Below are 11397 nucleotides of genomic sequence, written 5' to 3'. Positions count from 1 at the left end.
GGGCGTCTCCACAAGCACGATTGGTCGATGAGACAACGTTCCAATCAACTTAGAATCGATCATAACACTAAACCAAGATGAAAGGCACCTCTTACCCGAATAGGGTGTGATACATGCTGCCGCTCAATGCTTATGAGTTAAAACATATTCGAGTACAAGTGTAAGTCATACAATTTCATATTTCAAGTAGCAAGTATTCAAGAGGGAGAAGACAAGGGCAATAAAGTACACATTCACCTCAGCAAGTTCACAAATACAAATATCATTTCAATTATAGCACATGAAACATGCACTTGACACACACCACAAGTCAAGGGCAAAATAAGAGCAAAAACAAGGGGTCAGATAAGCTCCTCGGTGTCCACGTGACCACCTGAGACATGCACAATCATGGTTACCTAGGTACTCGACCAAGGTTAATTAAAAAAATATTCTCTTGCTACCCACACTCAAAATCATAAGTTCAAGTCGAGTTAAAAGAGACTTTCTCGCTTAATCATTGAAATAATATTCAAGGAGAACTCACAAGTCATTTTCGAGTCAAGTCGTGGCAAGAAATCTCGATTCCAAAAAGAAAGTACCACGCTTACTTTTGGCACAAAAATCTAGAAAAGAAAAAATGATTTTCATATCTTAAAACTTCTAATCCTATGCCCAAGCTTTAGAGTATAAAGGAGCATTCAAGTTTTCTAAACTTATGGAGTCAAAATCCATCAAAACGCTACTCATTTGCATAGCAAATGTTGAAGTTAAAAGTTCCAAATTTCGAATATAAATCTAGTGAAATTCCTTAAGGGTTACTCTAGCTAAAACACTCCATTTTATGATTCATTTTCATGGAAACCAAGGGCATAAGACTAGGGGGTGAAAATACATTTTCCAAGTATGAAATGAAGTGCAAATAATCGAGAAAGTTAGGCTTGAAACCTAGAAAATATTCCCAAGCCACTTTTTAAACTTTTGCCTCTTTATAAGGAAATTCAGGTTTAGCAACATTCTTTGGAAAATCATAACTTGAGTTCCATGAGTCCAAAATTTGAAATCTTATACCGTTGGAAAATAGACTCAATGAACTAAAACTCTCTAGAAGACATTTTTTCCATCAGTCAAATTTTAGCTCCAAATCACTGTTTCAGTAAGAACAGACCAAAACAGTCTTGAATTTCAATAAACTTTGAAAATTTGGAAAAATTCATAGAAACCGAACCAGTCCTTGAAATTTATATCACCAAAGAACTCCAAATCTAGTTTCAAACACAATAAACGGAACTCAATTTGGATTTTTCTACACCAAGATATAACAGTTTTATGAAAGCTGATTTTTGAACCCTGGTTCACCAAATTCCAGCTTTGGAACACCCGACACAGTTTGTAAATCAGGTCATAACTAAGGATACACAAGTCCAAAATTAGCATGGTTTATGGCGTTGATAACTAGATTCAAAATTCTAAAAATCACCAGAAGAAACTGTCTTCAAATTCATTTTGCAAAGGGAGTGAAATTGAGCTACAAACTGCAGCTGTGCTTATTTCTCGGTTAAAATAGTGAGGGAAAACAGTCAAATTTGCCGGTTCACTTCGGATCATAGAAAATGAATTAGCAGGTGCATTTTATACTGTTAGAAAGCTCTCAGAGTGTAGTTTCACATGCCGCAAGCAGCACTTGATTTCAACTCCTATACGAAAAATTAGGGGCTGTTGAGTGTGCACTGGACGGCTGCATTGATCAGAAATTTCCAGGTTTGTTTTTCTCCCTTTAACCTAACTTTAACCCATTCAAATGAAGTGCTTCTTGGGAGATAATTTACACACACATAACCCAACGTGTAGCAAGAATTTTGGCATCAATATAACCACAATTTTCGAAATTAAAAGAAGGGAAATAAACCAGCAAAAATAGGACAGCCTTGCTCTTTCTTCTCTTCAAATTTTCTCTCCAAATCTTACACCCAAAACCAAGCTAGAAATCATTAAAACAACATCCAAACAAACAAGGAATCCTCAAGGCCACTATCTAAGAATCTTCCTCAAGACATCTACCTAAAGTCAAGGTTCATGGAACCCATCAACAACCCAAGCTTATCTAGATAAAACTAACTAAAGCTAACTATAAGATAAAAGAAAAATGAGAGCTTGAGGGTTACTTTTCATCCAAGAGTAGTAAGCAAAACCACAAAGAATCAAGCTCTAAACCACCAAGAATCTCTCCTCCTCCAAGTCTCCTACTAAGCTTGAGGATGATCCAAGAGTATGAGCTAGGTTGAAGCAAGTTTTGGTGAGCAAAATAAAGATGATGAAGATGAAATTTCTGGCTAATGGAGGTGGTAAGTGTTCAGCCAAGAGGGAGGGAAAAGAGAGAGGTTTTGTGTGATGTTTGGTGAAGTGATTTGGATGAAAGAAAGATGGGACATAAAGCTACTTTTAGTAAAAAAAAGTCAACAATTGAATAGTGGTCCATTAGTGCTCCTAATTGAGTTTAATTCAACTCATTCATCTCTAATCCCTCAATTAACTTTTCTTAGTCTATAATTGATCATCTTTAATTTCTCCAAGACCATTGCACTCTCGAACCAAATATTACCTCGAAAAACGTGTATTCACTAATTCTCACTAATTGAGCGGTAGAAAAATTAACTTTACGAGCAAACGTTTTAAAATTATAAAATAAGGCAATGTATCATGCAAATGCAATTAAAATGAATGAAATAAATTAATTAGAGTAAATGAATAAATAATTAAATAAACAAGCCAATATAATAAAATAAAAATAAAAAAATAAAATTCAGGTCCTCACAACTTAACTCCAATCTCCATCCACCATTCAATCCCCCTACTGGACCCGAACTCCAATATAAATAGTGGTGGTAATATTCGAATATACCAATTAGTCAAGAAGATAACACTCCACTCGACAAAGCAGTAAACTCAGGGTTCGTTATCTTATCGACTAAATCCTTGCCGACTCGACTTGATTAGCTAGCCACAGGATTTTTTGGAATTCCAGACAGTATCTAAGTCATACATATATATATATATATATATATATATATATATATATATATATATATCAAATCAATTGTAACCAGTGTACAGGAATAAGTCACATTAGAGCAATTGCGATAAAGTACACCCTTATCCTATCAAACAAGTTAACTACTGTCCAAGCACATTAACAAAGCAATTCATTCAAATAAAAAGTTCAAACATGCAATTGGAAATACTCACCAAGGATTTACTGCTTTCCAAAACCAAGCTCAGGTTCAATCCCTTGGCTGGAGTCCAAATCTGCGATAAAATATCGTTTACATCTTGGAATCAATTAAGGTTTCAAAATATAGAAGTTTCGATTAAAGAAAACCAAGTAAATAGAACTCGTTTAAGTAGAACTCATTTTACTTATTAAACCCTAGAAAATTCATTCTCGCTCTTTTGGTTTCGATAAAGAAACGATTAAAACTTTTAAGTTCACAACTTGGTGTAAGAAACTAGGAAATCGAGTTTAAAGTGGTCGCCACTTTCGCCTTATAAAATATATGAGTTTTGGCAAAAATTTAGCTTAGATACTCCTACTAAGGGAAACTTGAATACCTAAACAACCTAAGTTCAATCCAACCAAGAATCACTGCTCAAGTTCCGACTTCACTCGCTTGAACTTCAAGAAATAAAATGGACAGCACTTCCTTTGTGTTTACCAAATTTTCCAACCATTTTCAAGACCCCATTTTCTACTCAAATTAGCCCCAGTCAACACCACAAGTAATAAGTAAAAGCAACTCTTAATCTATGCCATAAAACCATCCAAATATAGCAAATTTATAGCTCAAACACCAACCACAATAAAGCTGAATTTTGGAAATCCTAAACTGAAAATTTCAACTACAAGCTGAAATTTTCCTTAAGCAAGGCAAACTAACATATAAAAGTTAGATAATTCACATGGAAAAGCTATCAAACCATGGCCAAGCTCAAGCATCATATATGAGCTGAAATTTTATCATCAAAGCTGGATTTTTTTGAATCGCCTCTTAAACCATGAAATTTTCCATGTAAACTACCAAAATCTAACTCTAAAACCTCTAGTATGCAAGTAATAGAAGTAAAAAAGGTCTCTTGCCATAGTTACCTTGAAACCTCAAGAAAAATGGAAACCAAGTGCTTCTTCCCCCAAAGTCTCTCCACTAAAGCCTTTAATCTCCCTTAGATATCAATTTTTATGGTATAGTTTGCAAGATCAATGGTTAAAACTCAAGAGTCAAGCAAGAAATTGATGTTGAAGAATGAAGTTTTCTTTCCTTTTTTTCCACAAGAGGTTCGGCCAAGATGAAGTAAAATGAGAGGAAAACTTGGCCAAAAGAAAGATAAGAAGATAGGAAAGTTTCTTGGTCAAACTTGCTTGGATCATTGACACTTGTCAAGCCAAGATTTCTCTTCTTTTTTTTTTGCTTTTCTTTCCTTTCCTTGGTCAAAAATTTTGGCTAGCTTAGGGTTGGATTAAAGGAGGATTAAATGAAATAAAAATAAGGAGATTAGAGTAAGAAAATATTAGTCAAACGGTGTGCTCAACTGGTAACGAACGGCGCACGTCGGTTCAAGCCTATTTTCCTTAACTCTCTTGTACTTTTGTTTTAACTTATGATTCACTAACTTATTATTAGTACTTCTAATCACACACTTCCTTTTACCTAATACTCACTCTTATCCACCAAATTTAGTACACACACCTCACCAACTAATCACACTACCAAAATGCGGACAAATCCTAACTTACTTTAACTATAAAAGTAAAAGTAAAACTCTCAATTCTATTATTTATTACAACTAATGAAGGAGTAAATTAGTAATAAAGGAATTATAAATTAACTTATTCAAAATAAAAGAGGATTATAAGAAAATATAAGCAAATTTTCAAGTCTTCACAAATGCAAACAAAAAATTGATAATATCTTATAATACTTTCAACTAATACTTCAAAAAAATTATCTATATAAAAATTATATAGCAGTTTAAATACTTACATATGATGAAAACTATAAGAATACATAAAATAGTCAATAATACCTACAGCTATTCTTAACATTTGGATTTTATACTCTTATTCAAATTTAATTAGGGCCAAATTGGATCAGATATATACAAATTAAGTAGATGCAGTACAAAGTCAAATGCTCTATGTATTCCCTTAAGCTGTATTATTATTTTTTAAATTTTTGGTAGAATTAGTATTATTTTTATTATTATTTTTCATCAAAAATAAATATTTCAAACAAAAATTTCCATATCTAAAGGCTTGTAGTACTTTGTTTTTCAGTTAGTAATTTCATTCATAATTTAGGTTTCATGAATGGTATCATTCTTGATTTTTTAAACGATAACTAGTGAATATTATTTCATTTTTATTTTCTATATAATTTGCCCTCTTAGTTAGAATTATTAAATTGAATGGTAAAATATTATTATTTACTTTTTTACTTATAGTAGATTTGGTGATGTTTCCTTTTTATTTAGCCTTACATTAGTAGATTTCAAACTAAATTTCTATATAAGTGGAGCCATTTCTTACATTTTGAATTCAAAAGGTATAAAAGAATACATAACAATTTTAAAAAATCAAAATTCTATATATAACAAAAAGGAATGAAGAGTTGGAAGCATTCTGCCTTAATCCTACTTAAAAGCTCTTCTCAAATTTATACAATTATAGATTCTCCTCGTCCCTCTGATGCAACAGAACCATTTATTCTAGTTTCTTGTTTCCCCCTCCTCTTCCCCACTTCTTCCTTTCTTGGCTCATTATCTACATTCTCCAGTGTGTCTTCTCATGCTTCCTTGTCTTCATGTACTATTAGTATATGCTTTGCCAATTCAAATTTCTTTTTGTGCATTTTTTTTTGGTTGATCTGCCTTCCTATCCTAGGCATTTCTCAACTTGACAGTTACTAACTATTTTTCCCCATTTTCACTTTAAAAGTATCAATGCATTTTGCTTTTTCTCTTATCTGTTTTCATTTGCAGTTTCTATTCGCCATTATGTCCTTAAAATTACTAATGCTTTCACTGCTAATTCTTGTATTCATGTTAAAACTTAAAAGTTTCAAACTCTCATTCATATCTTATCAACACTTGACTACATCACAATTAGAAAGGTGAGACTAACTGACTAGCTTTTCAATTCACGTGTAATAAACCTCAAACCAATTATTTAAAATCCAGCAACATACTTTGCAACATTCTTTGAAATTAAAATAAGTTAAATTCTTTCAAGTTAACTTTAACAGAACAATCGTAGCTGAATTCAATAACAAAAAAATTAGTAGATCTCAAGTAAAATATAGAAAAGGAATACTAAAAACACAGCCAGAAATTTGCTAACTTAAAGATATAATTCCCATCTACTTGCAACAAGAAGTACATATCCTTCCTACCATACAAGGCCTACATTCACCATCAAGAATCGCATATTATTACTCCTAGAAAAACATATACTTTCATCTATATAATTGTTCGTACTATTTTTACTAATGCTAATCCCTTTCCTTCTCAAAAAAGAAAGGGGAAAAAAACTTAAGCCAATCCAATCCAAGAAATGGTTTTTCAAATCTAGTACGTGTAAAAAGAAGTCAAAGTCAACGGGTACTACCTTAACCATCATTTTCCCACCTTTGTAGGCATTTTCTTTCATTCAGGTCGATTGCCAAGAGGCCATCAACATCCTCCTAGTCATCAGCATGGCCATAGAGAGTTATGAGTCCAGGCTGAATTGGGTTGGGATACGGGCTTCCTAGTTGGGCACGCAGTGCCACTCGTGGGACACTTAATGGGAGCTCACAAGTTGAACTTGTGTGAAATCTTAGGAAATAGAAAATGAATGTAATTTCATCACTAAAAATATAAAATGCTACAAATATAGAAATTTGATCTAGCTCCTCAAGTTTATGAATCTAGTATAAGCATACTTGACTGGCTTGCCAAGCCAACTCAAGTTCGATTCAATTTCATTGTTGATTGAACTCGAGTCGAGTTTTAATTAAACTGACTCGCGAGCTAGCCTAAGTTATTTGTAGTCCCAATTACGACATTGAGTTTTCAAACCAAAGCTCAATTTTATCCTACATCTATATGCCCAAGCTGAAATTGGGCTTTGACTTGGATTACCCAGGCAACTACTTTTTGCCCTACTTAATTTTGTTCTTTCAATGCAAAAGAAAACAAAACCAGTGCCTACTTCATGGGTGATGACATGCAGCAAATTCAAATATCTCATTTTTTGCAAATATACTGATCATTTACCAAGTACAAGGATATTAGGTATCGATCCCACAAGGAATATTGTCAATTAGGTTTTCGAACTCTTCTATTATTTAGACTAGCACAAGTGCCAGAAATTAAATCTATACTACAAACACGAAATAAAAGTACTAAAAATAACAATAGAAAACTCCTAAGGTTATGGAATTTTAAACAACTCTTACAAGTGAAATTATCGGTTATTGAATGTTATTATCTTGACTATTTATGGCGTAATTTCTTAATGCATGTGAATCCTATTATTATAGTGAATTAACTATACTCGTAACTAAGTCATACTTACTCTCGTTGTTGATCTTGATCCCTATCTTTTGATGTTTACAAAACAAATGGATGATACTAATGTTTCTTCAAGATATATTTTCAGTTATGAAGTTATTTGATTCCATGATCAAGTACAATTGAAAGATGACAAAGTTTGCTGAATCTGTCGGACGCTCAAGATGTCAGGATCGGACGTCCGATAATCATTGCACAACTTCGGACGCATGCTTCGGACGTCCGATAGGATCCTTCGAAGTCGACGAAACTATCGGACCTATCGGACGCTGAATATGTCTCTACCGGACGTCCGATAGAAACAAGATAATTTCTCAAATCTGTTTGTTTGCTGTCGGACGCATAAAGAGCTTGCACCGGACGTCCGAAAGAATTGAAGAAAATCTCTGAAACTCACTGCCTGCTGTCGGACGCATAAAACAGGGCTATCGGACGTCCGACACTCCAACGGCTAGTTGACTCTTCAGCTACTTTCTATCCGTTGGAAGCTTTAATGAGGCTCTTTTTTGGTCCTATATAAATAGTGGTTGGTCAGATACTTCAAACAACTTTGGCACACTGAAGATACAGAAGATCTAGAGAGATTTTAGTGAGAAAATACTCCAAAAAGAATATTTGTAGTCTTAGTGGTGTGAGGTTCATTGTAAGCTTTTCATTTGTGAGTGAATCTTTCATGAGTGTAGCTCTGTGAGGGTTGTCCTGAGGGATAGTAAAACGTCCTGGCTTGACCGAGTGCTGCTTGGGGCAAGGAGGAGGTGAACCTTCCTTTGTACACAAGAGTGATTGTAATTCATCAACTTGAAGTAGCTTGTTTCAATTAATCTACAAGCTCAAAAGGAGTTGGGTAGTTAATTGGTTTGCAATCCTTTCCTTTTTATTTACTTATTGTTTCGTTTATGATCTTTGCATTGGTTGTTGTGGGCCTTACACTCGTGATTATGAAATTAACTACAAGTTTATTTTTCCTATGAAATTACATAAAATAAGCCATCATACCCGTAAAGGTGCACCTCTACTCTTGTGAGTGTATTCCTTAGATTTAGCACTTCCTTAAACTAATATTAAATTCCAATACTTGTTGCAAATCCAGCACCTTAAAATTATTGCAATTAATGGCAAGTTAATCATGACTAAATAACAAAAAGTGCTGAATAATTTGTTTAAAATAATAGTATCAAATAACCAAGAAATCAATACAATACAATACAATTATAAAAAGTTCAACCAAAACCAAAGTATAAACTTTAGAAAGATATAATGAAACACAAATTTAAAACTTGCATATTAACCATACATAAAGTTCTAGAAGAGAGAAACCTTATCATATGAGTTTCATTCCATCCTTCATCCCCATCTTTATTCTAGTCTAGCCAATTGACTAGAGTGGATGACACACACTACTATCTAAACTATAATATACTAATCTAAAACTTAGAAAATTTGACAGCAATATTTTTGTGGTGTGTTCTTGCATTCTCCTTAGTTCTTTAAAATGAAAGACATAAGCTCCATTTATAGAAAAATTTTCAATCCATTAACTTGTATTTTCAATGTAAACACGGCTTTCATAAGTCAACACTTGTGACTTCCATGGAATCAAGAAGATTTGAAATGACATAAAGTGGTTTTAAATGATATTTGAGCTTTGCTTCTAGCTACCATCGGTTACTCATTACAAGAGTTATAGAAGTTAAAAGTCACATTTATTTGCTCTCTTTTTTTCTCTATTTTTTCTTTTCTTTTTCATTTTTTTTCTTTTACAAAGTGAGAATAAAATCCCCTCTTACCACAAAACTAAGCAAAGTACCAAGAAGAATAACTAAAGGATAAATTGCTCACATATAAACTATACTTATCCCATAACTCATATTTTCAAATGAAGATGAAAAAAAATCATCAAACATATACTCTTAAGCACAATCCCTCCACTTAATAAGACATACTTTTCTCTGTTAGTACAATCATAAATATATCAAAGGCATTTTCCATCACTAAAATTATGAATTTTTCAAAGTAAATGTGCAATTTCACCAAAATTAGAGAGTTAATCCAACTAGTTGACTTTATAACAATCAAATTTCTCATATTTGGACATATTTTTGAAAAAATTTGGAGAATTTTGAAAAATGATGACAAAATTTCCCCTTAGAAAAGGACCAAACTCCCTGTCATCAACCCAAAATTTGTACATGATCTTATAACTAGAAGTTCAAATATACATATTTTTCATGTCACAAACCATTTTCATATCAATATAAACACACATATCACACTTAACGGCATCTCAACATATCAATTCCCTTCCCTCACACTTAAACATCTCATTGTCCTCAATGTGAGAGAAAAAGAAAAGAAAGTTAAGAAAAAAACTCCCCTTGTGATAGTGGCGAAGCAACTCTGCGAAAACAAAGTCATGCTCCACTTTGAAGTTAAAGTAAAAATGAAAGGAAAGAAGGTACTAGCTAAAACTTAAACTTAAATAGCATCAAGTAAATGGAGAAAAATCAAGGAAGATTATCCCCATTGAGAGGGTTGTGAATTTTCGCCAGTCGTGGTGGGGAAAATGGCTCTTTTTGCTCATGTTCATGTTATCGCCTTTCCTCTTCACTTGATGATTCTTCAACCACAAGTCGTTTAGATGCTCGAGAAGAAGACACTTCACCCATTCTCTTGCCATTCATTTATTGCATCTCATCATCTCCAATAAATTGGCAACAAAAATGGGTAAGAGGAACTCTTTATATTATTTCCCAAATAAACAAGAACAAAAGAAGAAAACTAAATTAAAGCCATATATACAATATATAGTCCATTATACATTTACATGATTCTATTAAACAAACAAACCACCACAACTCTACCACTTATTAGGCACACAAGAAAAAACCTCACCCCCAAATACTTGTTAAACACCCTTCCAAAGAAATCTGCTAAATTAGCACTTTCCCAAGTTAAGCTAAAATAATTAGTCAAGTTGTATATTCATTCCAACTTTGCTCCCATATGTGTCACAAAAATATTAAAACATGATAACTATATCACATGGAGCTAGCTACGAAGTTCAAATTATTTACAACTCAATAGGGCTCATAATCCAAATTAGCCAAAATTGAGACATTGGCAAGTTAGCACAAGTGCAAATTCTCCATATTTCCTTAAACTATCAACTTTAGCATGCTTAAATGAAACAATCCAACTCATCAAACCATTCATGCACCATCATTTGCATCCAAGAGTCATTCTTCAAATTGACGATGAAATTACTTCAACAAAAGACTCAAAAATTCACAAAAATATCAATTATTCAACAACCCCATATTATAAGCATCACTACAAGCTCAACTAATCACCAAACTAACTTAGAAGTAAGCCCATATAAGAATTTGTCATAAATTTTGAAACTAAGGAAAGTCAAGAAAATCCACTTATGACAAATTACAAAAGAAAGAAATTAGTGAAGAGACCTTACCTCAAACTTGTAGTAGATGGATTAAAGATGTAAATGAAGTGAAAATTTCTAAAAGTTTCACCCAAAAACAACCCCAAGTGGTGTGGATTTAAATCTTGAAGAACAAGAGTTCATAAGCTCAAAGTGAAAATTTGAGGTGTCTTTGATGCTTGTTGTTGGATGAGAAATGATCAAGGAGATTCCTAGAGTTTTTAAGAACATGATTAAGGAAGAAAACCTAGTTAAAATGAAGATTTGAGAAAATTAAGGAGGAAGGCTGAGGTGAATCGTTTAGAGAGGAAGAAAGAAAGAGAAGTGGGAAAAAGGTGCGCAAAATAAAATTTGTGTTTAAATATGAAAACTTA

The sequence above is a fragment of the Coffea arabica genome, chromosome 7c, assembly GCF_036785885.1.
Source record: "Coffea arabica cultivar ET-39 chromosome 7c, Coffea Arabica ET-39 HiFi, whole genome shotgun sequence".
Lineage (NCBI taxonomy): Eukaryota > Viridiplantae > Streptophyta > Magnoliopsida > Gentianales > Rubiaceae > Coffea > Coffea arabica.
The sequence above is the reverse complement of the archived record's forward strand: the minus strand, read 5'-3'. Positions refer to the sequence as shown.